General features: G+C 42.8%; 32 non-coding genes across 32 annotated transcripts; all 32 read right to left on the reverse strand.

Annotated features, from left to right (window-relative positions):
• Positions 1-1,010: 1,010 nt before the first annotated feature.
• Positions 1,011-1,082, reverse strand: Trnad-guc (transfer RNA aspartic acid (anticodon GUC)). Its single transcript has one exon. It is a non-coding gene; the product is annotated as a tRNA-Asp (tRNA).
• Positions 1,083-1,468: 386 nt separating this feature from the next.
• Trnaf-gaa (transfer RNA phenylalanine (anticodon GAA)) lies at positions 1,469-1,541 on the reverse strand. Its single transcript has one exon. It is a non-coding gene; the product is annotated as a tRNA-Phe (tRNA).
• A 973-nt stretch (positions 1,542-2,514) lies between these two features.
• On the reverse strand, positions 2,515-2,586 carry Trnad-guc (transfer RNA aspartic acid (anticodon GUC)). Its single transcript has one exon. It is a non-coding gene; the product is annotated as a tRNA-Asp (tRNA).
• Positions 2,587-2,972: 386 nt separating this feature from the next.
• Trnaf-gaa (transfer RNA phenylalanine (anticodon GAA)) lies at positions 2,973-3,045 on the reverse strand. The gene has a single exon. It is a non-coding gene; the product is annotated as a tRNA-Phe (tRNA).
• A 221-nt stretch (positions 3,046-3,266) lies between these two features.
• Trnad-guc (transfer RNA aspartic acid (anticodon GUC)) lies at positions 3,267-3,338 on the reverse strand. The gene has a single exon. It is a non-coding gene; the product is annotated as a tRNA-Asp (tRNA).
• A 680-nt stretch (positions 3,339-4,018) lies between these two features.
• On the reverse strand, positions 4,019-4,090 carry Trnad-guc (transfer RNA aspartic acid (anticodon GUC)). The gene has a single exon. It is a non-coding gene; the product is annotated as a tRNA-Asp (tRNA).
• Positions 4,091-4,100: 10 nt separating this feature from the next.
• Trnav-gac (transfer RNA valine (anticodon GAC)) lies at positions 4,101-4,173 on the reverse strand. The gene has a single exon. It is a non-coding gene; the product is annotated as a tRNA-Val (tRNA).
• A 303-nt stretch (positions 4,174-4,476) lies between these two features.
• Trnaf-gaa (transfer RNA phenylalanine (anticodon GAA)) lies at positions 4,477-4,549 on the reverse strand. Its single transcript has one exon. It is a non-coding gene; the product is annotated as a tRNA-Phe (tRNA).
• A 973-nt stretch (positions 4,550-5,522) lies between these two features.
• Trnad-guc (transfer RNA aspartic acid (anticodon GUC)) lies at positions 5,523-5,594 on the reverse strand. Its single transcript has one exon. It is a non-coding gene; the product is annotated as a tRNA-Asp (tRNA).
• A 386-nt stretch (positions 5,595-5,980) lies between these two features.
• Trnaf-gaa (transfer RNA phenylalanine (anticodon GAA)) lies at positions 5,981-6,053 on the reverse strand. Its single transcript has one exon. It is a non-coding gene; the product is annotated as a tRNA-Phe (tRNA).
• Positions 6,054-6,274: 221 nt separating this feature from the next.
• Trnad-guc (transfer RNA aspartic acid (anticodon GUC)) lies at positions 6,275-6,346 on the reverse strand. The gene has a single exon. It is a non-coding gene; the product is annotated as a tRNA-Asp (tRNA).
• Positions 6,347-7,026: 680 nt separating this feature from the next.
• Positions 7,027-7,098, reverse strand: Trnad-guc (transfer RNA aspartic acid (anticodon GUC)). The gene has a single exon. It is a non-coding gene; the product is annotated as a tRNA-Asp (tRNA).
• Positions 7,099-7,108: 10 nt separating this feature from the next.
• Positions 7,109-7,181, reverse strand: Trnav-gac (transfer RNA valine (anticodon GAC)). Its single transcript has one exon. It is a non-coding gene; the product is annotated as a tRNA-Val (tRNA).
• A 303-nt stretch (positions 7,182-7,484) lies between these two features.
• Trnaf-gaa (transfer RNA phenylalanine (anticodon GAA)) lies at positions 7,485-7,557 on the reverse strand. The gene has a single exon. It is a non-coding gene; the product is annotated as a tRNA-Phe (tRNA).
• Positions 7,558-8,147: 590 nt separating this feature from the next.
• Trnad-guc (transfer RNA aspartic acid (anticodon GUC)) lies at positions 8,148-8,219 on the reverse strand. The gene has a single exon. It is a non-coding gene; the product is annotated as a tRNA-Asp (tRNA).
• A 680-nt stretch (positions 8,220-8,899) lies between these two features.
• Trnad-guc (transfer RNA aspartic acid (anticodon GUC)) lies at positions 8,900-8,971 on the reverse strand. Its single transcript has one exon. It is a non-coding gene; the product is annotated as a tRNA-Asp (tRNA).
• Positions 8,972-9,733: 762 nt separating this feature from the next.
• Positions 9,734-9,806, reverse strand: Trnaf-gaa (transfer RNA phenylalanine (anticodon GAA)). Its single transcript has one exon. It is a non-coding gene; the product is annotated as a tRNA-Phe (tRNA).
• Positions 9,807-10,409: 603 nt separating this feature from the next.
• Trnad-guc (transfer RNA aspartic acid (anticodon GUC)) lies at positions 10,410-10,481 on the reverse strand. The gene has a single exon. It is a non-coding gene; the product is annotated as a tRNA-Asp (tRNA).
• A 685-nt stretch (positions 10,482-11,166) lies between these two features.
• Positions 11,167-11,238, reverse strand: Trnad-guc (transfer RNA aspartic acid (anticodon GUC)). Its single transcript has one exon. It is a non-coding gene; the product is annotated as a tRNA-Asp (tRNA).
• A 309-nt stretch (positions 11,239-11,547) lies between these two features.
• On the reverse strand, positions 11,548-11,619 carry Trnad-guc (transfer RNA aspartic acid (anticodon GUC)). Its single transcript has one exon. It is a non-coding gene; the product is annotated as a tRNA-Asp (tRNA).
• A 309-nt stretch (positions 11,620-11,928) lies between these two features.
• On the reverse strand, positions 11,929-12,000 carry Trnad-guc (transfer RNA aspartic acid (anticodon GUC)). The gene has a single exon. It is a non-coding gene; the product is annotated as a tRNA-Asp (tRNA).
• Positions 12,001-12,767: 767 nt separating this feature from the next.
• Positions 12,768-12,840, reverse strand: Trnaf-gaa (transfer RNA phenylalanine (anticodon GAA)). The gene has a single exon. It is a non-coding gene; the product is annotated as a tRNA-Phe (tRNA).
• Positions 12,841-14,276: 1,436 nt separating this feature from the next.
• Positions 14,277-14,349, reverse strand: Trnaf-gaa (transfer RNA phenylalanine (anticodon GAA)). Its single transcript has one exon. It is a non-coding gene; the product is annotated as a tRNA-Phe (tRNA).
• Positions 14,350-15,016: 667 nt separating this feature from the next.
• On the reverse strand, positions 15,017-15,089 carry Trnaf-gaa (transfer RNA phenylalanine (anticodon GAA)). Its single transcript has one exon. It is a non-coding gene; the product is annotated as a tRNA-Phe (tRNA).
• Positions 15,090-15,392: 303 nt separating this feature from the next.
• Positions 15,393-15,465, reverse strand: Trnaf-gaa (transfer RNA phenylalanine (anticodon GAA)). The gene has a single exon. It is a non-coding gene; the product is annotated as a tRNA-Phe (tRNA).
• A 1,043-nt stretch (positions 15,466-16,508) lies between these two features.
• Positions 16,509-16,581, reverse strand: Trnaf-gaa (transfer RNA phenylalanine (anticodon GAA)). The gene has a single exon. It is a non-coding gene; the product is annotated as a tRNA-Phe (tRNA).
• Positions 16,582-17,248: 667 nt separating this feature from the next.
• Positions 17,249-17,321, reverse strand: Trnaf-gaa (transfer RNA phenylalanine (anticodon GAA)). The gene has a single exon. It is a non-coding gene; the product is annotated as a tRNA-Phe (tRNA).
• A 2,171-nt stretch (positions 17,322-19,492) lies between these two features.
• On the reverse strand, positions 19,493-19,565 carry Trnaf-gaa (transfer RNA phenylalanine (anticodon GAA)). Its single transcript has one exon. It is a non-coding gene; the product is annotated as a tRNA-Phe (tRNA).
• Positions 19,566-20,608: 1,043 nt separating this feature from the next.
• On the reverse strand, positions 20,609-20,681 carry Trnaf-gaa (transfer RNA phenylalanine (anticodon GAA)). Its single transcript has one exon. It is a non-coding gene; the product is annotated as a tRNA-Phe (tRNA).
• A 303-nt stretch (positions 20,682-20,984) lies between these two features.
• On the reverse strand, positions 20,985-21,057 carry Trnaf-gaa (transfer RNA phenylalanine (anticodon GAA)). The gene has a single exon. It is a non-coding gene; the product is annotated as a tRNA-Phe (tRNA).
• A 3,311-nt stretch (positions 21,058-24,368) lies between these two features.
• On the reverse strand, positions 24,369-24,441 carry Trnaf-gaa (transfer RNA phenylalanine (anticodon GAA)). Its single transcript has one exon. It is a non-coding gene; the product is annotated as a tRNA-Phe (tRNA).
• Positions 24,442-24,744: 303 nt separating this feature from the next.
• On the reverse strand, positions 24,745-24,817 carry Trnaf-gaa (transfer RNA phenylalanine (anticodon GAA)). Its single transcript has one exon. It is a non-coding gene; the product is annotated as a tRNA-Phe (tRNA).
• Positions 24,818-25,713: the final 896 nt, after the last annotated feature.

Genomic DNA, 25,713 nt, shown 5'->3' on the forward strand with positions numbered 1-25,713 from the left:
TTCAGTCTAACGCTCTCCCAACTGAGCTATTTCGGCACGCCTAGGAGAAATCGGAAAGCAGCTTTATGAGAATGAAACTGGAAAGAATCAGCAAGATGTTATTGTGTTCATAAAAGGACGAGAGAAGATACATCTAAGGAAGAATTGTGTTACTCAGCGAATGTGGTTTGTCAAGATTTGTAAAGTCAATCGAAAGCGCACATGTAGAATTATTAGTGTTATCCAATAAAAATAAAAAGATTAAAGAAATATAGCTAACTCCCCGGCGGGGAATCGAACCCCGGTCTCCCGTGTGACAGGCGGGGATACTGACCACTATACTAGCGAGGACAGTTACGCTTGCCGAAATCCGGGATCGAATCAGGGACCTTTAGATCTTCAGTCTAACGCTCTCCCAACTGAGCTATTTCGGCACGCCTAGGAGAAATCGGAAAGTAATTTTATCAGAATGAAACTGGAAAGAATCAGCAAGATGTTATTTGTTCATAAAAGGACGAAAGAAGATACATCTAAGGAAGAATTGTGTTACTCAGCGAATGTGGTTTGTCAAGATTTCTAAAGTCAATCGAAAGAGCACATGTAGAATTATTAGTGTTATCCAATAAAACTAAAAAGATTAATGTTATATCGCAAACTCCCCGGCGGGGAATCGAACCCCGATATCCCGCGGGACAGGCGGGGATACTGACCACTATACTACCGAGGACAGTTACGATTGCCGAAACCCGGGACCGAACCAGGGACCTTCAGATCTTCAGTCTAACGCTCTCCCAACTGATTTATTTCGGCACGCCTAGGAGAAATCGGAAAGCAGCTTTACCAGAATGAAATTGGAAAGAATCAGCAAGATGTTATTTGTTCATAAAAGGACGAGAGAAGATACATCTAATAAAGAATTGTGTTACTCAGCGAATGTGGTTTGTCAAGATTTATAAAGTCAATCGAAAGCGCACATGTAGAATTATTAGTGTTATCCAATAAAAATAAAAAGATTAAAGAAATATAGCAAACTCCCCGGCGGGGAATCGAACCCCGGTCTCCCGCGTGACAGGCGGGGATACTGACCACTATACTACCGAGGACAGTTAGGCTTGCCGAAACCCGGGATTGAACCAGGGACCTTTAGATCTTCAGTCTAACGCTATCCCAACTGAGCTATTTCGGCACGCCTAGGAGAAATCGGAAAGCAGCATTACCAGAATGAAATTGGAAAGAATAAGCAAGATGTTATTTGTTCATAAAAGGACGAGAGAATATACATCTAAGGAAGAATTGTGTTACTCAGCAAATGTGGTTTGTCAAGATTTCTAAAGTCAATCGAAAGAGCACATGTAGAATTATTAGTGTTATCCAATAAAAATAAAAAGATTAATGTTATATCGCAAACGCCCCGGAGGGGAATCGAACACCGGTCTCCCGCGTGACAGGCGGGGATACTGACCACTATACTACCGAGGACAGTTACGCTTGCCGAAACCCGGGATCGAACCAGGGACCTTTAGATCTTCAGTCTAACGCTCTCCCAACTGAGCTATTTCGGCACGCCTAGGAGAAATCGGAAAGTAATTTTATCAGAATGAAACTGGAAAGAATCAGCAAGATGTTATTTGTTCATAAAAGGACGAAAGAAGATACATCTAAGGAAGAATTGTGTTACTCAGCGAATGTGGTTTGTCAAGATTTCTAAAGTCAATCGAAAGAGCACATGTAGAATTATTAGTGTTATCCAATAAAACTAAAAAGATTAATGTTATATCGCAAACTCCCCGGCGGGGAATCGAACCCCGATATCCCGCGGGACAGGCGGGGATACTGACCACTATACTACCGAGGACAGTTACGATTGCCGAAACCCGGGACCGAACCAGGGACCTTTAGATCTTCCGTCTAACGCTCTCCCAACTGATTTATTTCGGCACGCCTAGGAGAAATCGGAAAGCAGCTTTACCAGAATGAAATTGGAAAGAATCAGCAAGATGTTATTTGTTCATAAAAGGACGAGAGAAGATACATCTAATAAAGAATTGTGTTACTCAGCGAATGTGGTTTGTCAAGATTTATAAAGTCAATCGAAAGAGCACATGTAGAATTATTAGTGTTATCCAATAAAACTAAAAAGATTAATGTTATATCGCAAACTCCCCGGCGGGGAATCGAACCCCGATATCCCGCGGGACAGGCGGGGATACTGACCACTATACTACCGAGGACAGTTACGATTGCCGAAACCCGGGACCGAACCAGGGACCTTCAGATCTTCAGTCTAACGCTCTCCCAACTGATTTATTTCGGCACGCCTAGGAGAAATCGGAAAGCAGCTTTACCAGAATGAAATTGGAAAGAATCAGCAAGATGTTATTTGTTCATAAAAGGACGAGAGAAGATACATCTAATAAAGAATTGTGTTACTCAGCGAATGTAATTTGTCAAGATTTATAAAGTCAATCGAAAGCGCACATGTAGAATTATTAGTGTTATCCAATAAAAATAAAAAGATTAAAGAAATATAGCAAACTCCCCGGCGGGGAATCGAACCCCGGTCTCCCGCGTGACAGGCGGGGATACTGACCACTATACTACCGAGGACAGTTAGGCTTGCCGAAACCCGGGATCGAACCAGGGACCTTTAGATCTTCAGTCTAACGCTATCCCAACTGAGCTATTTCGGCACGCCTAGGAGAAATCGGAAAGCAGCATTACCAGAATGAAATTGGAAAGAATAAGCAAGATGTTATTTGTTCATAAAAGGACGAGAGAATATACATCTAAGGAAGAATTGTGTTACTCAGCAAATGTGGTTTGTCAAGATTTCTAAAGTCAATCGAAAGAGCACATGTAGAATTATTAGTGTTATCCAATAAAAATAAAAAGATTAATGTTATATCGCAAACGCCCCGGAGGGGAATCGAACACCGGTCTCCCGCGTGACAGGCGGGGATACTGACCACTATACTACCGAGGACAGTTACGCTTGCCGAAACCCGGGATCGAACCAGGGACCTTTAGATCTTCAGTCTAACGCTCTCCCAACTGAGCTATTTCGGCACGCCTAGGAGAAATCGGCAAGCAGCTTTACCAGAATGAAACTGGAAAGAATCAGCAAGATGTTATTTGTTCATAAAAGGACGAGAGAAGATACATCTAAGGAAGAATTGTGTTACTCAGCGAATGTGGTTTGTCAAGATTTCGAAAGTCAATCGAAAGCGCACATGTAGAATTATTAGTGTTATCCAATAAAAATAAAAAGATTAAAGAAATATAGCTAACTCCCCGGCGGGGAATCGAACCCCGGTCTCCCGCGTGACAGGCGGGGATACTGACCACTATACTACCGAGGACAGTTACGCTTGCCGACACCCGGGATCGAACCAAGGACCTTTAGATCTTCAGTCTAACGCTCTCCCAACTGAGCTATTTCGGCACGCCTAGGGGAAATCGGAAAGCAGCTTTACCAGAATGAAATTGGAAAGAATCAGCAAGATGTTATTTGTTCATAAAAGGACGAGAGAAGATACATCTAAGGAAGAATTGTGTTACTCAGCGAATGTGGTTTGTCAAGATTTCTAAAGTCAATCGAAAGAGCACATGTAGAATTATTAGTGTTATCCAATAAAACTAAAAAGATTAATGTTATATCGCAATCTCCCCGGCGGGGAATCGAACCCCGATATCCCGCGGGACAGGCGGGGATACTGACCACTATACTACCGAGGACAGTTACGATTGCCGAAACCCGGGACCGAACCAGGGACCTTTAGATCTTCAGTCTAACGCTATCCCAACTGAGCTATTTCGGCACGCCTAGGAGAAATCGGAAAGCAGCTTTACCAGAATGAAATTGGAAAGAATCAGCAAGATGTTATTTGTTCATAAAAGGACGAGAGAAGATACATCTAATAAAGAATTGTGTTACTCAGCGAATGTGGTTTGTCAAGATTTATAAAGTCAATCGAAAGCGCACATGTAGAATTATTAGTGTTATCCAATAAAAATAAAAAGATTAAAGAAATATAGCAAACTCCCCGGCGGGGAATCGAACCCCGGTCTCCCGCGTGACAGGCGGGGATACTGACCACTATACTACCGAGGACAGTTACGCTTGCCGAAACCCGGGATCGAACCAGGGACCTTTAGATCGTCAGTCTAACGCTATCTCAACTGAGCTACTTCGGCACGCCTAGGAAAAATCGGAAAGCAGCTTTACCAGAATGAAATTGCAAAGAATAAGCAAGATGTTATTTGTTCATAAAAGGACGAGAGAAGATACATCTAAGGAAGAATTGTGTTACTCAGCAAATGTGGTTTGTCAAGATTTCTAAAGTCAATCGAAAGAGCACATGTAGAATTATTAGTGTTATCCAATAAAAATAAAAAGATTAATGTTATATCGCAAACGCCCCGGAGGGGAATCGAACACCGGTCTCCCGCGTGACAGGCGGGGATACTGACCACTATACTACCGAGGACAGTTACGCTTGCCGAAACCCGGGATCGAACCAGGGACCTTTAGATCTTCAGTCTAACGCTCTCCCAACTGAGCTATTTCGGCACGCCTAGGAGAAATCGGAAAGTAATTTTATCAGAATGAAACTGGAAAGAATCAGCAAGATGTTATTTGTTCATAAAAGGACGAAAGAAGATACATCTAAGGAAGAATTGTGTTACTCAGCGAATGTGGTTTGTCAAGATTTCTAAAGTCAATCGAAAGAGCACATGTAGAATTATTAGTGTTATCCAATAAAACTAAAAAGATTAATGTTATATCGCAAACTCCCCGGCGGGGAATCGAACCCCGATATCCCGCGGGACAGGCGGGGATACTGACCACTATACTACCGAGGACAGTTACGATTGCCGAAACCCGGGACCGAACCAGGGACCTTTAGATCTTCCGTCTAACGCTCTCCCAACTGATTTATTTCGGCACGCCTAGGAGAAATCGGAAAGCAGCTTTACCAGAATGAAATTGGAAAGAATCAGCAAGATGTTATTTGTTCATAAAAGGACGAGAGAAGATACATCTAATAAAGAATTGTGTTACTCAGCGAATGTGGTTTGTCAAGATTTATAAAGTCAATCGAAAGAGCACATGTAGAATTATTAGTGTTATCCAATAAAACTAAAAAGATTAATGTTATATCGCAAACTCCCCGGCGGGGAATCGAACCCCGATATCCCGCGGGACAGGCGGGGATACTGACCACTATACTACCGAGGACAGTTACGATTGCCGAAACCCGGGACCGAACCAGGGACCTTCAGATCTTCAGTCTAACGCTCTCCCAACTGATTTATTTCGGCACGCCTAGGAGAAATCGGAAAGCAGCTTTACCAGAATGAAATTGGAAAGAATCAGCAAGATGTTATTTGTTCATAAAAGGACGAGAGAAGATACATCTAATAAAGAATTGTGTTACTCAGCGAATGTAATTTGTCAAGATTTATAAAGTCAATCGAAAGCGCACATGTAGAATTATTAGTGTTATCCAATAAAAATAAAAAGATTAAAGAAATATAGCAAACTCCCCGGCGGGGAATCGAACCCCGGTCTCCCGCGTGACAGGCGGGGATACTGACCACTATACTACCGAGGACAGTTAGGCTTGCCGAAACCCGGGATCGAACCAGGGACCTTTAGATCTTCAGTCTAACGCTATCCCAACTGAGCTATTTCGGCACGCCTAGGAGAAATCGGAAAGCAGCATTACCAGAATGAAATTGGAAAGAATAAGCAAGATGTTATTTGTTCATAAAAGGACGAGAGAATATACATCTAAGGAAGAATTGTGTTACTCAGCAAATGTGGTTTGTCAAGATTTCTAAAGTCAATCGAAAGAGCACATGTAGAATTATTAGTGTTATCCAATAAAAATAAAAAGATTAATGTTATATCGCAAACGCCCCGGAGGGGAATCGAACACCGGTCTCCCGCGTGACAGGCGGGGATACTGACCACTATACTACCGAGGACAGTTACGCTTGCCGAAACCCGGGATCGAACCAGGGACCTTTAGATCTTCAGTCTAACGCTCTCCCAACTGAGCTATTTCGGCACGCCTAGGAGAAATCGGCAAGCAGCTTTACCAGAATGAAACTGGAAAGAATCAGCAAGATGTTATTTGTTCATAAAAGGACGAGAGAAGATACATCTAAGGAAGAATTGTGTTACTCAGCGAATGTGGTTTGTCAAGATTTCGAAAGTCAATCGAAAGCGCACATGTAGAATTATTAGTGTTATCCAATAAAAATAAAAAGATTAAAGAAATATAGCTAACTCCCCGGCGGGGAATCGAACCCCGGTCTCCCGCGTGACAGGCGGGGATACTGACCACTATACTACCGAGGACAGTTACGCTTGCCGACACCCGGGATCGAACCAAGGACCTTTAGATCTTCAGTCTAACGCTCTCCCAACTGAGCTATTTCGGCACGCCTAGGGGAAATCGGAAAGCAGCTTTACCAGAATGAAATTGGAAAGAATCAGCAAGATGTTATTTGTTCATAAAAGGACGAGAGAAGATACATCTAAGGAAGAATTGTGTTACTCAGCGAATGTGGTTTGTCAAGATTTCTAAAGTCAATCGAAAGAGCACATGTAGAATTATTAGTGTTATCCAATAAAACTAAAAAGATTAATGTTATATCGCAAACTCCCCGGCGGGGAATCGAACCCCGATATCCCGCGGGACAGGCGGGGATACTGACCACTATACTACCGAGGACAGTTACGATTGCCGAAACCCGGGACCGAACCAGGGACCTTTAGATCTTCAGTCTAACGCTATCCCAACTGAGCTATTTCGGCACGCCTAGGAGAAATCGGAAAGCAGCTTTACCAGAATGAAATTGGAAAGAATCAGCAAGATGTTATTTGTTCATAAAAGGACGAGAGAAGATACATCTAATAAAGAATTGTGTTACTCAGCGAATGTGGTTTGTCAAGATTTATAAAGTCAATCGAAAGCGCACATGTAGAATTATTAGTGTTATCCAATAAAAATAAAAAGATTAAAGAAATATAGCAAACTCCCCGGCGGGGAATCGAACCCCGGTCTCCCGCGTGACAGGCGGGGATACTGACCACTATACTACCGAGGACAGTTACGCTTGCCGAAACCCGGGATCGAACCAGGGACCTTTAGATCGTCAGTCTAACGCTATCCCAACTGAGCTACTTCGGCACGCCTAGGAAAAATCGGAAAGCAGCTTTACCAGAATGAAATTGCAAAGAATAAGCAAGATGTTATTTGTTCATAAAAGGACGAGAGAAGATACATCTAAGGAAGAATTGTGTTACTCAGCAAATGTGGTTTGTCAAGATTTCTAAAGTCAATCGAAAGAGCACATGTAGAATTATTAGTGTTATCCAATAAAAATAAAAAGATTAATGTTATATCGCAAACGCCCCGGAGGGGAATCGAACACCGGTCTCCCGCGTGACAGGCGGGGATACTGACCACTATACTACCGAGGACAGTTACGCTTGCCGAAACCCGGGATCGAACCAGGGACCTTTAGATCTTCAGTCTAACGCTCTCCCAACTGAGCTATTTCGGCACGCCTAGGAGAAATCGGCAAGCAGCTTTATCAGAATGAAACTGGAAAGAATCAGCAAGATGTTATTTGTTCATAAAAGGACGAGAGAAGATACATCTAAGGAAGAATTGTGTTACTCAGCGAATGTGGTTTGTCAAGATTTCTAAAGTCAATCGAAAGAGCACATGTAGAATTATTAGTGTTATCCAAAAAACTAAAAAGATTAATGTTATATCGCAAACTCCCCGGCGGGGAATCGAACCCCGATATCCCGCGGGACAGGCGGGGATACTGACCACTATACTACCGAGGACAGTTACGATTGCCGAAACCCGGGACCGAACCAGGGACCTTCAGATCTTCAGTCTAACGCTCTCCCAACTGATTTATTTCGGCACGCCTAGGAGAAATCGGAAAGCAGCTTTACCAGAATGAAATTGGAAAGAATCAGCAAGATGTTATTTGTTCATAAAAGGACGAGAGAAGATACATCTAATAAAGAATTGTGTTACTCAGCGAATGTGGTTTGTCAAGATTTATAAAGTCAATCGAAAGCGCACATGTAGAATTATTAGTGTTATCCAATAAAAATATTAAAGAAATATAGCAAACTCCCCGGCGGGGAATCGAACCCCGGTCTCCCGCGTGACAGGCGGGGATACTGACCACTATACTACCGAGGACAGTTAGGCTTGCCGAAACCCGGGATCGAACCAGGGACCTTTAGATCTTCAGTCTAACGCTATCCCAACTGAGCTATTTCGGCACGCCTAGGAGAAATCGGAAAGCAGCTTTACCAGAATGAAATTGGAAAGAATAAGCAAGATGTTATTTGTTCATAAAAGGACGAGAGAATATACATCTAAGGAAGAATTGTGTTACTCAGCAAATGTGGTTTGTCAAGATTTCTAAAGTCAATCGAAAGAGCACATGTAGAATTATTAGTGTTATCCAATAAAAATAAAAAGATTAATGTTATATCGCAAACGCCCCGGAGGGGAATCGAACACCGGTCTCCCGCGTGACAGGCGGGGATACTGACCACTATACTACCGAGGACAGTTACGCTTGCCGAAACCCGGGATCGCACCAGGGACCTTTAGATCTTCAGTCTAACGCTCTCCCAACTGAGCTATTTCGGCACGCCTAGGAGAAATCGGCAAGCAGCTTTACCAGAATGAAACTGGAAAGAATTAGCAAGATGTTATTTGTTCATAAAAGGACGAGAGAAGATACATCTAAGGAAGAATTGTGTTACTCAGCGAATGTGGTTTGTCAAGATTTCGAAAGTCAATCGAAAGCGCACATGTAGAATTATTAGTGTTATCCAATAAAAATAAAAAGATTAAAGAAATGTAGCTAACTCCCCGGCGGGGAATCGAACCCCGGTCTCCCGCGTGACAGGCGGGTATACTGACCACTATACTACCGAGGACAGTTACGCTTGCCGACACCCGGGATCGAACCATTGACCTTTAGATCTTCAGTCTAACGCTCTCCCAACTGAGCTATTTCGGCACGCCTAGGGGAAATCGGAAAGCAGCTTTACCAGAATGAAATTGGAAAGAATCAGCAAGATGTTATTTGTTCATAAAAGGACGAGAGAAGATACATCTAAGGAAGAATTGTGTTACTCAGCGAATGTGGTTTGTCAAGATTTCTAAAGTCAATCGAAAGCGCACATGTAGAATTATTAGTGTTATCCAATAAAAATAAAAAGATTAAAGAAATATAGCAAACTCCCCGGCGGGGAATCGAACCCCGGTCTCCCGCGTGACAGGCGGGGATACTGACCACTATACTGCCGAGGACAGTTACGCTTGCCGAAACCCGGGATCGAACCAGGGACCTTTAGATCTTCAGTCTAACGCTATCCAAACTGAGCTATTTCGGCACGCCTAGGAGAAATCGGAAAGCAGCTTTACCAGAATGAAATTGGAAAGAATCAGCAAGATGTTATTTGTTCATAAAAGGACGAGAGAAGATACATCTAAGGAAGAATTGTGTTACTCAGCGAATGTGGTTTGTCAAGATTTCTAAAGTCAATCGAAAGCGCACATGTAGAATTATTAGCGTTATCCAATAAAAATAAAAAGATTAAAGAAATATAGCAAATTCCGCGGCGGGGAATCGAACCCCGGTCTCCCGCGTGACAGGCGGGGATACTGACCACTATACTATCGAGGACAGTTACGCTTGCCGAAACCCGGGATCGAACCAGGGACCTTTAGATCTTCAGTCTAACGCTCTCCCAACTGAGCTATTTCGGCACGCCGTGGAGAAATCGGAAAGCAGCTTTACCAGAATGAAACTGGAAAGAATCAGCAAGATGTTATTTGTTCATAAAAGGACGAGAGAAGATACATCTAAGGAAGAATTCTGTTACTCAGCGAATGTGGTTTGTCACGATTTCTAAAGTCAATCGAAAGAGCACATGTAGAATTATTAGTGTTATCCAATAAAAATAAAAAGATTAATGTTATATCGCAAACACCCCGGCGGGGAATCGAACCCCGGTCTCCCGCGTGACAGGCGGGGATACTGACCACTATACTACCGAGGACAGTTACGCTTGCCGAAACCCGGGATCGAAATAGGGACCGTTAGATCTTCAGTCTACCGCTCTCCCAACTGAGCTATTTCGGCACGCCTACGAGAAATCGGAAAGCAGCTTTATGAGAATGAAACTGGAAAGAATCAGCAAGATGTTATTTGTTCATAAAAGGACGAGAGAAGATACATCTAAGGAAGAATTGTGTTACTCAGCGAATGTGATTTGTCAAGATTTCTAAAGTAAATCGAAAGAGCACATGTAGAATTATTAGTGTTATTCAATAAAAATAAAAATAAAAAGATTAATGTTATATCGCAAACTCCCCGGCGGGGAATCGAACCCCGGTCTCCCGCGTGACAGGCGGGGATACTGACCACTATACTACCGAGGACAGTCACGCTTGCCGAAACCCGGCAAGAACCAGCAGCCTTTAGATCTTCAGTCTAAAGCTCTCCCAACTGAGCTATTTCGGCACGCCTAGGAGAAATCGGAAAGCAGCTTTACCAGAATGAAATTGGAAAGAATCAGCAAGATGTTATTTGTTCATAAAAGGACGAGAGAAGATACATCTAATAAAGAATTGTGTTACTCAGCGAATGTGATTTGTCAAGATTTCTAAAGTCAATCGAAAGCGCACATGTAGAATTATTAGTGTTATACAATAAAAACAAAAAGATTAAAGAAATATAGCAAACGCCCCGGCGGGGAATCGAACCCCGGTCTCCCGCGTGACAGGCGGGGATATTGACCACTATACTACCGAGGACAGTTACGCTTGCCGAAACCCGGGATCAAACCAGGGACCTTTAGATCTTCTGTCTAACGCTCTCCCAACTGAGCTATTTCGGCACGCCTAGGAGAAATCGGAAAGCAGCTTTATGAGAATGAAACTGGAAAGAATCAGCAAGATGTTATTTGTTCATAAAAGGACGAGAGAAGATACATCTAAGGAAGAATTGTGTTACTCAGCGAATGTGATTTGTCAAGATTTCTAAAGTAAATCGAAAGAGCACATGTAGAATTATTAGTGTTATCCAATAAAAATAAAAATAAAAAGATTAATGTTATATCGCAAACTCCCCGGCGGGGAATCGAACCCCGGTCTCCCGCGTGACAGGCGGGGATACTGACCACTATACTACCGAGGACAGTTACGCTTGCCGAAACCCGGCAAGAACCAGCAACCTTTAGATCTTCAGTCTAACGCTCTCCCAACTGAGCTATTTCGGCACGCCTAGGAGAAATCGGAAAGCAGCTTTACCAGAATGAAATTGGAAAGAATCAGCAAGATGTTATTTGTTCATAAAAGGACGAGAGAAGATACATCTAAGGAAGAATTGTGTTACTCAGCGAATGTGATTTGTCAAGATTTCTAAAGTAAATCGAAAGAGCACATGTAGAATTATTAGTGTTATCCAATAAAAATAAAAATAAAAAGATTAATGTTATATCGCAAACTCCCCGGCGGGGAATCGAACCCCGGTCTCCCGCGTGACAGGCGGGGATACTGACCACTATACTACCGAGGACAGTTACGCTTGCCGAAACCCGGCAAGAACCAGCAACCTTTAGATCTTCAGTCTAACGCTCTCCCAACTGAGCTATTTCGGCACGCCTAGGAGAAATCGGAAAGCAGCTTTACCAGAATGAAATTGGAAAGAATCAGCAAGATGTTATTTGTTCATAAAAGGACGAGAGAAGATACATCTAAGGAAGAATTGTGTTACTCAGCGAATGTGATTTGTCAAGATTTCTAAAGTAAATCGAAAGAGCACATGTAGAATTATTAGTGTTATCCAATAAAAATAAAAATAAAAAGATTAATGTTATATCGCAAACTCCCCGGCGGGGAATCGAACCCCGGTCTCCCGCGTGACAGGCGGGGATACTGACCACTATACTACCGAGGACAGTTACGCTTGCCGAAACCCGGCAAGAACCAGCAACCTTTAGATCTTCAGTCTAACGCTCTCCCAACTGAGCTATTTCGGCACGCCTAGGAGAAATCGGAAAGCAGCTTTACCAGAATGAAATTGGAAAGAATCAGCAAGATGTTATTTGTTCATAAAAGGACGAGAGAAGATACATCTAAGGAAGAATTGTGTTACTCAGCGAATGTGATTTGTCAAGATTTCTAAAGTAAATCGAAAGAGCACATGTAGAATTATTAGTGTTATCCAATAAAAATAAAAATAAAAAGATTAATGTTATATCGCAAACTCCCCAGCGGGGAATCGAACCCCGGTCTCCCGCGTGACAGGCGGGGATACTGACCACTATACTACCGAGGACAGTTACGCTTGCCGAAAACCGGGATCGAACCAGGGACCTTTAGATCTTCAGTCTAACGCTATCCCAACTGAGCTATTTCGGCACGCCTAGGAGAAATCGGAAAGCAGCTTTACCAGAATGAAATTGGAAAGAATCAGCAAGATGTTATTTGTTCATAAAAGGACGAGAGAAGATACATCTAAGGAAGAATTGTGTTACTCAGCGAATGTGGTTTGTCAAGATTTCTAAAGTCAATCGAAAGCGCACATGTAGAATTATTAGCGTTATCCAATAAAAATAAAAAGATTAAAGCAATATAACAAACTCCGCGGCGGGGAATCGAACCCCGGTCTCCCGCGTGACAGGCGGGGATACTGACCACTATACTATCGAGGACAGTTTCGCTTGCCGAAACCCGGGATCGAACCAGGGACCTTTAGATCTTCAGTCTAACGCTCTCCCAACTGAGCTATTTCGGCACGCCGTGGAGAAATCGGAAAGCAGCTTTACCAGAATGAAACTGGAAAGAATCAGCAAGATGTTATTTGTTCATAAAAGGACGAGAGAAGATACATCTAAGGAAGAATTCTGTTACTCAGCGAATGTGGTTTGTCAAGATTTCTAAAGTCAATCGAAAGAGCACATGTAGAATTATTAGTGTTATCCAATAAAAATAAAAAGATTAATGTTATATCGCAAACCCCCCGGCGGGGAATCGAACCCCGGTCTCCCGCGTGACAGGCGGGGATACTGACCACTATACTACCGAGGACAGTTACGCTTGCCGAAACCCGGGATCGAAATAGGGACCGTTAGATCTTCAGTCTACCGCTCTCCCAACTGAGCTATTTCGGCACGCCTACGAGAAATCGGAAAGCAGCTTTATGAGAATGAAACTGGAAAGAATCAGCAAGATGTTATTTGTTCATAAAAGGACGAGAGAAGATACATCTAAGGAAGAATTGTGTTACTCAGCGAATGTGATTTGTCAAGATTTCTAAAGTAAATCGAAAGAGCACATGTAGAATTATTAGTGTTATTCAATAAAAATAAAAATAAAAAGATTAATGTTATATCGCAAACTCCCCGGCAGGGAATCGAACCCCGGTCTCCCGCGTGACAGGCGGGGATACTGACCACTATACTACCGAGGACAGTTACGCTTGCCGAAACCCGGCAAGAACCAGCAACCTTTAGATCTTCAGTCTAACGCTCTCCCAACTGAGCTATTTCGGCACGCCTAGGAGAAATCGGAAAGCAGCTTTACCAGAATGAAATTGGAAAGAATCAGCAAGATGTTATTTGTTCATAAAAGGACTAGAGAAGATACATCTAATAAAGAATTGTGTTACTCAGCGAATGTGGTTTGTCAAGATTTCTAAAGTCAATCGAAAGCGCACATGTAGAATTATTAGTGTTAACCAATAAAAATAAAAAGATTATTGATATATCGCAAACTCCCCGCCGGGGAATAGAACCCCGGTCTCCCGCATGACAGGCGGGGATACTGACCACTATACTACCGAGGACAATTACGCTTGCCGAAACCCGGGATCGAAACAGGGACCGTTAGATCTTCAGTCTAACGCTCTCCCAACTGAGCTATTTCGGCACGCCTAGGAGAAATCGGAAAGCAGCTTTATGAGAATGAAACTGGAAAGAATCAGCAAGATGTTATTTGTTCATAAAAGGACGAGAGAAGATACATCTAAGGAAGAATTGTGTTACTCAGCGAATGTGATTTGTCAAGATTTCTAAAGTAAATCGAAAGAGCACATGTAGAATTATTAGTGTTATCCAATAAAAATAAAAAGATTAATGTTATATCGCAAACTCCCCAGCGGGGAATCGAACCCCGGTCTCCCGCGTGACAGGCGGGGATACTGACCACTATACTACCGAGGACAGTTACGCTTGCCGAAACCCGGGATCGAACCAGGGACCGTTAGATCTTCAGTCTAACGCTCTCCCAACTGAGCTATTTCGGCACGCCTGCGAGAAATCGGAAAGCAGCTTTATGAGAATGAAACTGGAAAGAATCAGCAAGATGTTATTTGTTCATAAAAGGACGAGAGAAGATACATCTAATAAAGAATTGTGTTACTCAGCGAATGTGGTTTGTCAAGATTTCTAAAGTCAATCGAAAGAGCACATGTAGAATTATTAGTGTTATCCAATAAAAATAAAAAGATTAATGTTAAATTGCAAACTCCCCGGCGGGGAATCGAACCCCGGTCTCCCGCGTGACAGGTGGGGATACTGACCACTATACCACCGAGGACAGTTACGCTTGCCGAAACCCGGGACCTTTAGATCTTCAGTCTAAAGCTCTCCCAACTGAGCTATTTCGGCACGCCTAGGAGAAATCGGAAAGCAGCTTTACCGGAATGAAACTGGAAAGAATCAGCAAGATGTTATTTGTTCATAAAAGGACGAGAGAAGATACATCTAAGGAAGAATTGTGTTACTCAGCGAATGTGGTTTGTCAAGATTTCTAAAGTGAATCGAAAGAGCACATGTAGAATTATTAGTGTTATCCAATAAAAATAAAAAGATCAATGTTATTTCGCAAACTCCCCGGCGGAGAATCGAATCCCGGTCTCCCGCGTGACAGGCGGGGATACTGACCACTATACTACCGAGGACAGTTACGCTTGCCGAAACCCGGGATCGAACCAGGGACCTTTAGATCTTCAGTCTAACGCTCTCCCAACTGAGCTATTTCGGCACGCCTAGGAGAAATCGGAAAGCAGCTTTATCAGAATGAAACTGGAAAGAATCAGCAAGATGTTATTTGTTCATAAAGGGACGAGAGAAGATACATCTAAGGAAGAATTGTGTTACTCAGCGAATGTGGTTTGTCAAGATTTCTAAAGTCAATCAAAAGAGCACATGTAGAATTATTAGTGTTATCCAATAAAAATAAAAAGATTAATGTTATATCGCAAACGCCCCGGCGGGTAATCGAACCCCGGTGTCCCGCGTGACAGGCGGGGATACTGACCACTATACTACCGAGGACAGTTACGCTTGCCGAAACCCGGGATCGAACCAGGGACCTTTAGATCTTCAGTCTAACGCTCTCCCAACTGAGCTATTTCGGCACGCCTAGGAGAAATCGGAAAGCAGCTTTACCAGAATGAAATTGGAAAAAATCAGCAAGATGTTATTTGTTCATAAAAGGACGAGAGAAGATACATCTAATAAAGAATTGTGTTACTCAGCGAATGTGGTTTGTCAAGATTTCTAAAGTCAATCGAAAGCGCACATGTAGAATTATTAGTGTTATCCAATAAAAATAAAAAGATTAAAGAAATATAGCAAACTCCCCGGCGGGGAACCGAAAACCGGTCTCCCGCGTGACAGGCGGGGATACTGACCACTATACTACCGAGGACAGTTACGCTTGCCGAAACCCGGGACCTTTAGATCTTCAGACTAAAGCTCTCCCAACTGAGCTATTTCGGCACGCCTAGGAGAAATCGGAAAGCAGCTTTACCAGAATGAAACTGGAATGAATCAGCAAGATGTTATTTGTTCATAAAAGGACGAGAGAAGATACATCTAAGGAAGAATTGTGTTACTCAGCGAATGTGGTTTGTCAAGATTTCTAAAGTCAATCGAAAGAGCACATGTAGAATTATTAGTGTTATCCAATAAAAATAAAAAGATCAATGTTATATCGCAAACTCCCCGACGGAGAATCGAATCCCGGTCTCCCGCGTGACAGGCGGGGATACTGACCACTATACTACCGAGGACAGTTACGCTTGCCGAAACCCGGGATCGAACCAGGGACCTTTAGATCTTCAGTCTAACGCTCTCCCATCTGAGCTATTTCGGCACGCTCAGGGGAAATCGGAAAGCAGCTTTACCAGAATGAAACTGGAAAGAATCAGCAAGATGTTATTAGTTCATAAAAGGACGAGAGAAGATACATCTAAGGAAGAATTGTGTTACTCAGCGAATGTGGTTTGTCAAGATTTGTAAAGTGAATCGAAAGAGCACATGTAGAATTATTAGTGTTATCCAATAAAAATAAAAAGATCAATGTTATATCGCAAACTCCCCGGCGGAGAATCGAATCCCGGTCTCCCGCGTGACAGGCGGGGACACTTACCACTATACTACCGAGGACAGTTACGCTTGCCGAAACCCGGGATCGAACCAGGGACCTTCAGATCTTCAGTCTAACGCTCTCCCAACTGAGCTATTTCGGCACGTCTAGGAGAAATCGGAAAGCAGCTTTACCAGAATGAAATTGGAAAAAATCAGCAAGATGTTATTTGTTCATAAAGGGACGAGAGAATATACATCTAATAAAGAATTGTGTTACTCAGCGAATGTGGTTTGTCAAGATTTCTAAAGTCAATCGAAAGCGCACATGTAGAATTATTAGTGTTATTCAATAAAAATAAAAAGATTAAAGAAATATAGCAAATTCCAAGGCGGGGAATCGAACCTCGGTCTCCCGCGTGACAGGTGGGGATACTGACCATTATACTACCGAGGACAGTTACGCTTGCCGAAACCCGGGACCTTTAGATCTTCAGTCTAACGCTCTCCCAACTGAGCTATTTCGGCACGCTCAGGGGAAATCGGAAAGCAGCTTTACCAGAATGAAACTGGAAAGAATCAGCAAGATGTTATTTGTTCATAAAAGGACGAGAGAAGATACATCTAAGGAAGAATTGTGTTACTCAGCGAATGTGGTTTGTCAAGATTTCTAAAGTGAATCGAAAGAGCACATGTAGAATTATTAGTGTTATCCAATAAAAATAAAAAGATCAATGTTATATCGCAAACTCCCCGGCGGAGAATCGAATCCCGGTCTCCCGCGTGACAGGCGGGGACACTTACCACTATACTACCGAGGACAGTTACGCTTGCCGAAACCCGGGATCGAACCAGGGACCTTCAGATCTTCAGTCTAACGCTCTCCCAACTGAGCTATTTCGGCACGTCTAGGAGAAATCGGAAAGCAGCTTTACCAGAATGAAATTGGAAAAAATCAGCAAGATGTTATTTGTTCATAAAGGGACGAGAGAAGATACATCTAATAAAGAATTGTGTTACTCAGCGAATGTGGTTTGTCAAGATTTCTAAAGTCAATCGAAAGCGCACATGTAGAATTATTAGTGTTATTCAATAAAAATAAAAAGATTAAAGAAATATAGCAAACTCCAAGGCGGGGAATCGAACCTCGGTCTCCCGCGTGACAGGCGGGGATACTGACCATTATACTACCGAGGACAGTTACGCTTGCCGAAATCCGGGATCAAACCAGGGACCTTTAGATTTTCAGTCTAACGCTCTCCCAACTGAGCTATTTCGGCACGCCTAGGAGAAATCGGAAAGCAGCTTTATCAAATTGAAACCGGAAAGAATCAGCAAGATGTTATTTGTTCATAAAAGGACGAGAGAAGATACATTTAAGGAAGAATTGTGTTACTCAGCGAATGTGGTTTGTCAAGATTTCTAAAGTCAATCGAAAGCGCACATGTAGAATTATTAGTGTTATCCAATAAAAATAAAAATATTAAAGAAATATAGCAAACTCCCCGGCGGGGAATCGAACCCCGGTCTCCCGCGTGACAGGCGGGGATACTGACCACTATACTACCAAGGACAGTTACGCTTGCCGAAATCCGGGATCAAACCAGGGACCTTTAGATTTTCAGTCTAACGCTCTCCCAACTGAGCTATTTCGGCACGCCTAGGAGAAATTGGAAAGCAGCTTTACCAGAATGAAACTGGAAAGAATCAGCAAGATGTTATTTGTTCATAAAAGGACGAGAGAAGATACATTTAAGGAAGAATTGTGTTACTCAGCGAATGTGGTTTGTCAAGATTTCTAAAGTCAATCGAAAGAGCACATGTAGAATTATTAGTGTTATCCAATAAAAATAAAAAGATTAATGTTATATCGCAAACGCCCCGGATGGGAATCGAACCCCGGTCTCCCGCGTGACAGGCGGGGATACTGACCACTACACTACCGAGGACAGTTACGCTTGCCGAAACCCGGGATCGAACCAGGGACCTTTAGATCTTCAGTCTAACGCTTTCCCATCTGAGCTATTTCGGCACGCTTAGGAGAAATCGGAAAGCAGCTTTACCAGAATGAAACTGGAAAGAATCAGCAAGATGTTATTTGTTCATAAAAGGACGAGAGAAGATACATCTAAGGAAGAATTGTGTTACTCAGCGAATGTGGTTTGTCAAGATTTCTAAAGTCAATCGAAAGAGCACATGTAGAATTATTAGTGTTATCCAATAAAAATAAAAAGATCAATGTTATATCGCAAATTCCCCGGCGGAGAATCGAATCCCGGTCTCCCGCGTGACAGGCGGAGATACTGACCACTACACTACCGAGGACAGTTACGCTTGCCGAAACCCGGGACCTTTAGATCTTCAGTCTAAAGCTCTCCCAACTGAGCTATTTCGGCACGCCTAGGAGAAATCGGAAAGCAGCTTTATCAAAATAAAACTGGAAAGAATCAGCAAGATGTTATTTGTTCATAAAAGGACGAGAGAAGATACATCTCAGGAAGAATTGTGTTACTCAGCGAATGTGGTTTGTCAAGATTTCTAAAGTCAATCGAAAGCGCACATGTAGAATTATTAGTGTTATCCAATAAAAATAAAAAGATTAAAGAAATATAGCAAACTCCCAGGCGGGGAATCGAACCTCGGTCTCCCGCGTGACAGGCGGGGATACTGACCACTATACTACCGAGGACAGTTACGCTTGCCGAAACCCGGGATCGAACCAGGGACCTTTAAATCTTCAGTCTAACGCTCTCCCAACTGAGCTATTTCGGCACGCCTAGGAGAAATCGGAAAGCAGCTTTACGAGAATGAAATTGAAAAGAATCAGCAAGATGTTATTTGTTCATAAAAGGACGAGAGAAGATACATCTAATAAAGAATTGTGTTACTCAGCGAATGTGGTTTGTCAAGATTTCTAAAGTCAATCGAAAGCGCACATGTAGAATTATTAGTGTTATCCAATAAAAATAAAAAGATTATTGATATATCACAAACTCCCCGGCGGGGAACCGAAAACCGGTCTCCCGCGTGACAGGCGGGGATACTGACCACTATACTACCGAAGACAGTTACGCTTGCCGAAACCCGGGATCGAACCAGGGACCTTTAGATCTTCAGTCTAACGCTCTCCCAATTGAGCTATTTCGGCACGCCTAGGAGAAATCGGAAAGCAGCTTTATCAAAATGAAACTGGAAAGAATCAGCAAGATGTTATTTGTTCATAAAAGGACGAGAGAAGATACATCTGAGGAAGAATTGTGTTACTCACGGAATGTGGTTTGTCAAGATTTCTAAAGTCAATCGAAAGCGCACATGTAGAATTATTAGTGTTATCTAATAAAAATAAAAAGATTAATTTTATATCGCAAACGCCCCGGCGGGTAATCGAACCCCGGTGTCCCGCGTGACAGGCGGGGATACTGACCACTATACTACCGAGGACAGTTACGCTTGCCGAAATCCGGGATCGAACCAGAGACCTTTAGATCTTCAGTCTAACGCTCTCCCAACTGAGCTATTTCGGCACGTCTAGGAGAAATCGGAAAGCAGCTTTACCAGAATGAAACTGGAAAGAATCAGCAAGATGTTATTTGTTCATAAAAGGACGAGAGAAGATACATCTAAGGAAGAATTGTGTTACTATGCGAATGTGGTTTGTCAAGATTTCTAAAGTCAATCGAAAGAGCACATGTATAATTATTAGTGTTATCCAATAAAAATTAAAAGATTAATGTTATATCGCAAACTCCCCGGCGGAGAATCGAATCCCGGTCTCCCGCGTGACAGGCGGAGATACTGACCACTATACTACCGAGGACAGTTACGCTTGCCGAAACCCGGGACCTTTAGATCTTCAGTCTAAAGCTCTCCCAACTGAGCTATTTCGGCACGCCTAGGAGAAATCGGAAAGCAGCTTTATCAGAATGAAACTGGAAAGAATCAGCAAGATGTTATTTGTTCATAAAGGGACGAGAGAAGATACATCTAAAGAAGAATTGTGTTACTCAGCGAATGTGGTTTATCAAGATATCTAAAGTCAATCGAAAGAGCACATGTAGAATTATTAGTGTTATCCAATAAAAATAAAATGATTAATTTTATATCGCAAACGCCCCGGCGGGTAATCGAACCCTGGTGTCCCGCGTGACAGGCGGGGATACTGACCACTATACTACCGCGGACAGTTACGCTTGCCGAAACCCGGGATCGAACCAGGGACCTTTAGATCTTCAATCTAACGCTCTCCCAACTGAGCTATTTCGGCACGCCTAGGAGAAATCGGAAAGCAGCTTTATCAAAATGAAACTGGAAAGAATCAGCAAGATGTTATTTGTTCATAAAAGGACGAGAGAAGATACATCTGAGGAAGAATTGTGTTACTCACGGAATGTGGTTTGTCAAGATTTCTAAAGTCAATCGAAAGCGCACATTTAGAATTATTAGTGTTATCCAATAAAAATAAAAAGATTAAAGAAATATAGCAAACTCCCAGGCGGGGAATCGAACCTCGGTCTCCCGCGTGACAGGCGGGGATACTGACCACTATAATACCGAGGACAGTTACGCTTGCCGAAACCCGGGATCGAACCAGGGACCTTTAGATCTTCAGTCTAACGCTCTCCCAACTGAGCTATTTCGGCACGCCTAGGAGAAATCGGAAAGCAGCTTTACGAGAATGAAATTGAAAAGAATCAGCAAGATGTTATTTGTTCATAAAAGGACGAGAGAAGATACATCTAATAAAGAATTGTGTTACTCAGCGAATGTGGTTTGTCAAGATTTCTAAAGTCAATCGAAAGAGCACATGTAGAATTATTAGTGTTATCCAATAAAAATAAAATGATTAATTTTATATCGCAAACGCCCCGGCGGGTAATCGAACCCCGGTGTCCCGCGTGACAGGCGGGGATACTGACCACTATACTACCGAGGACAGTTACGCTTGCCGAAACCCGGGATCGAACCAGGGACCTTTAGATCTTCAGTCTAACTCTCTCCCAACTGAGCTATTTCGGCACGCCTAGGAGAAATCGGCAAGCAGCTTTACCAGAATGAAACTGGAAAGAATCAGCAAGATGTTATTTGTTCATAAAAGGACGAGAGAAGATACATCTAAGGAAGAATTGTGTTACTCAGCGAATGTGGTTTGTCAAGATTTCTAAAGTCAATCGAAAGCGCACATGTAGAATTATTAGTGTTATCCAATAAAAATAAAAAGATTAATGATATATCGCAAACTCCCCTACGTGGAAACGGGCCCCACTCTCCCGCGTGACAGGCGGGGATACTGACCACTATACTACCGAGGACAGTTAAGCTTGCAGAAACCCGGGATCGAACCAGGGACCTTTAGACCTTCAGTCTAACGCTCTCCCAACTGAGCTATTTCGGCACGCCTAGGAGAAATCGGAAAGCAGCTTTACCAGAATGAAACTGGAAAGAATCAGCAAGATGTTATTTGCTCATAAAAGGACGAGAGAAGATACATCTAATAAAGAATTGTGTTACTCAGCGAATGTGGTTTGTCAAGATTTCTAAAGTCAATCGAAAGCGCGCATGTAGAATTATTAGTGTTATCCAATAAAAATAAAATGATTAATGTTATATTGCAAACTCCCCGGCGGGGAATCGAATCCCGGTCTCCCGCGTGACAGGCGGGGATACTGACCACTATACTACCGAGGACAGTTACGCTTGCCGAAACCCGAGATCGAACCAGGGACCTTTAGATCTTCAGTCTAACGCTCTCCCAGCTGAGCTATTTCGGCACGCCTAGGAGAAATCGGAAAGCAGCTTTACCAGAATGAAATTGGAAAGAATCAGCAAGATGTTATTTGTTCATAAAAGGACGAGAGAAGATACATCTAAGGAAGAATTGTGTTACTCAGCGAATGTGGTTTGTCAAGATTTCTAAAGTCAATCGAAAGCGCACATGTAGAATTATTAGTGTCATCGAATAAAAATAAAAAGATTAAAGAAATATAGCAAAATCCCCGGCGGGGAATCGAACCCCGGTCTCCCGCGTGACAGGCGGGGATACTGACCACTATACTACCGAGGACAGTTACGCTTGCAGAAACCCGGGATCGAACCAGGGACCTTTAGATCTTCAGTCTAACGCTCTCCCAACTGAGCTATTTTGGCACGCCTAGGAGAAATCGGCAAGCAGCTTTACCAGAATGAAACTGGAAAGAATCAGCAAGATGTTATTTGTTCATAAAAGGACGAGAGAAGATACATCTAAGGAAGAATTGTGTTACTCAGCGAATGTGGTTTGTCAAGATTTCTAAAGTCAATCGAAAGCGCACATGTAGAATTATTAGTGTTATCCAATAAAAATAAAAAGATTAAAGAAATATAGCTAACTCCCCGGCGGGGAATCGAACCCCGGTCTCCCGCGTGACAGGCGGGGATACTGACCACTATACTAGAGAGGACAGTTACGATTGCCGAAACCCGGGATCGAATCAGGGACCTTTAGATCTTCAGTCAAACGCTCTCCCAACTGAGCTATTTCGGCACGCCTAGGAGAAATCGGAAAGCAGCTTTATCAGAATGAAACTGGAAAGAATCAGCAAGATGTTATTTGTTCATAAAAGGACGAGAGAAGATACATCTAAGGAAGAATTGTGTTACTCAGCGAATGTGGTTTGTCAAGATTTCTAAAGTCAATCGAAAGAGCACATGTAGAATTATTAGTGTTATCCAATAAAACTAAAAAGATTAATGTTATATCGCAAACTCCCCGGCGGGGAATCGAACCCCGATATCCCGCGGGACAGGCGGGGATACTGACCACTATACTACCGAGGACAGTTACGATTACCGAAACCCGGGACCGAACCAGGGAACTTTAGATCTTCAGTCTAACGCTCTCCCAACTGATTTATTTCGGCACGCCTAGGAGAAATCGGAAAGCAGCTTTACCAGAATGAAATTGGAAAGAATCAGCAAGATGTTATTTGTTCATAAAAGGACGAGAGAAAATACATCTAATAAAGAATTGTGTTACTCAGCGAATGTGGTTTGTCAAGATTTCTAAAGTCAATCGAAAGCGCACATGTAGAATTATTAGTGTTATCCAATAAAAATAAAAAGATCAAAGAAATATAGCAAACTCCCCGGCGGGGAATCGAACCCCACTCTCCCGCGTGACAGGCGGGGATACTGACCACTATACTACCGAGGACAGTTACGCTTGCCGAAACCCGGGATCGAACCAGGGACCTTTAGATCTTCAGTCTAACGCTATCCCAACTGAGCTATTTCGGCACGATTAGGAGAAATCGGAAAGCAGCTTTACCAGAATGAAATTGGAAAGAATCAGCAAGATGTTATTTGTTCATAAAAGGACGAGAGAAGATACATCTAAGGAAGAATTGTGTTACTCAGCGAATGTGGTTTGTCAAGATTTCTAAAGTCAATCGAAAGCGCACATGTAGAATTATTAGTGTTATCGAATAAAAATAAAATGGTTAATGTTATATCGCAAACTCCCCGGCGGGGAATCGAATCCCGGTCTCCCGCGTGACAGGCGGGGATACTGACCACTATACTACCGAGGACAGTTACGCTTGCCGAAACCCGGGATCGAACCAGGGACCTTTATATCTTCAGTCTAACGCTCTCCCAACTGAGCTATTTCGGCACGCCTAGGAGAGATCGGAAAGCAGCTTTACCAGAATGAAATTGGAAAGAATCAGCAAGATGTTATTTGTTCATAAAAGGACGAGAGAAGTTACATCTAAGGAAGAATTGTGTTACTCAGCGAATGTGGTTTGTCAAGATTTCTAAAGTCAATCGAAAGCGCACATGTAGAATTATTAGTGTTATCGAATAAAAATAAAAATATTAAAGAAATATAGCAAAATCCCCGGCAGGGAATCGAACCCCGGTCTCCCGCGTGACAGGCGGGGATACTGACCACTATACTACCGAGGACAGTTACGCTTGCCGAAACCCGGGATCGAACCAAGGACCTTTAGATCTTCAGTCTAACGCTCTCCCAACTGAGCTATTTCGGCACGCCTAGGGGAAATCGGAAAGAAGCTTTATCAGAATGAAACTGGAAAGAATCAGCAAGATGTTATTTGTTCATAAAAGGACGAGAGAAGATACATCTAAGGAAGAATTGTGTTACTCAGCGAATGTGGTTTGTCAAGATTTCTAAAGTCAATCGAAAGCGCGCATGTAGAATTATTAGTTTTATCCAATAAAAATAAAATGGTTAATGTTATATCGCAATCTCCCCGGCGGGGAATCAAACCCCGGTCTCCCGCGTGACAGGCGGGGATACTGACCACTATACTACCGAGGACAGTTACGCTTGCCGAAACCCGGGATCGAACCAGGGACCTTTAGATCTTCAGTCTAACGCTCTCCCAACTGAGCTATTTCGGCACGCCTATTAGAAATCGGCAAGCAGCTTTACCAGAATGAAACTGGAAAGAATCAGCAAGATGTTATTTGTTCATAAAAGGACGAGAGAAGATACATCTAAGGAAGAATTGTGTTACTCAGCGAATGTGGTTTGTCAAGATTTCTAAAGTCAATCGAAAGCGCACATGTAGAATTATTAGTGTTATCCAATAAAACTAAAAAGATTAACGTTATATCGCAAACTCCCCGGCGGGGAATCGAACCTCGATATCCCGCGGGACAGGCGGGGATACTGACCACTATACTACCGAGGACAGTTACGATTACCGAAACCCGGGACCGAACCAGGGACCTTTAGATCTTCAGTCTAACGCTCTCCCAACTGATTTATTTCGGCACGCCTAGGAGAAATCGGAAAGCAGCTTTACCAGAATGAAATTGGAAAGAATCAGCAAGATGTTATTTGTTCATAAAAGGACGAGAGAAGATAAATCTAATAAAGAATTGTGTTACTCAGCGAATGTGGTTTGTCAAGATTTCTAAAGTCAATCGAAAGCGCACATGTAGAATTATTAGCGTTATCCAATAAAAATAAAAAGATTAAAGAAACATAGCAAACTCCCCGGCGAGGAATCGAACCCCGGTCTCCCGCGTAACAGGCGGGGATACTGACCACTATACTATCGAGGACAGTTACGCTTGCCGAAACCCGGGATCGAACCAGGGACCTTTAGATCTTCAGACTAACGCTCTCCCAACTGAGCTATTTCGGCACGCCTAGGAGAAATCGGAAAGCAGCTTTACCAGAATGAAACTGGAAAGAATCAGCAAGATGTTATTTGTTCATAAAAGGACGAGAGAAGATACATCTAAGGAAGAATTGTGTTACTCAGCGAATGTGGTTTGTCAAGATTTCT

The sequence above is a fragment of the Argiope bruennichi genome, chromosome 7 (genome assembly GCF_947563725.1).
Source record: "Argiope bruennichi chromosome 7, qqArgBrue1.1, whole genome shotgun sequence".
NCBI classification, from domain to species: domain Eukaryota; kingdom Metazoa; phylum Arthropoda; class Arachnida; order Araneae; family Araneidae; genus Argiope; species Argiope bruennichi.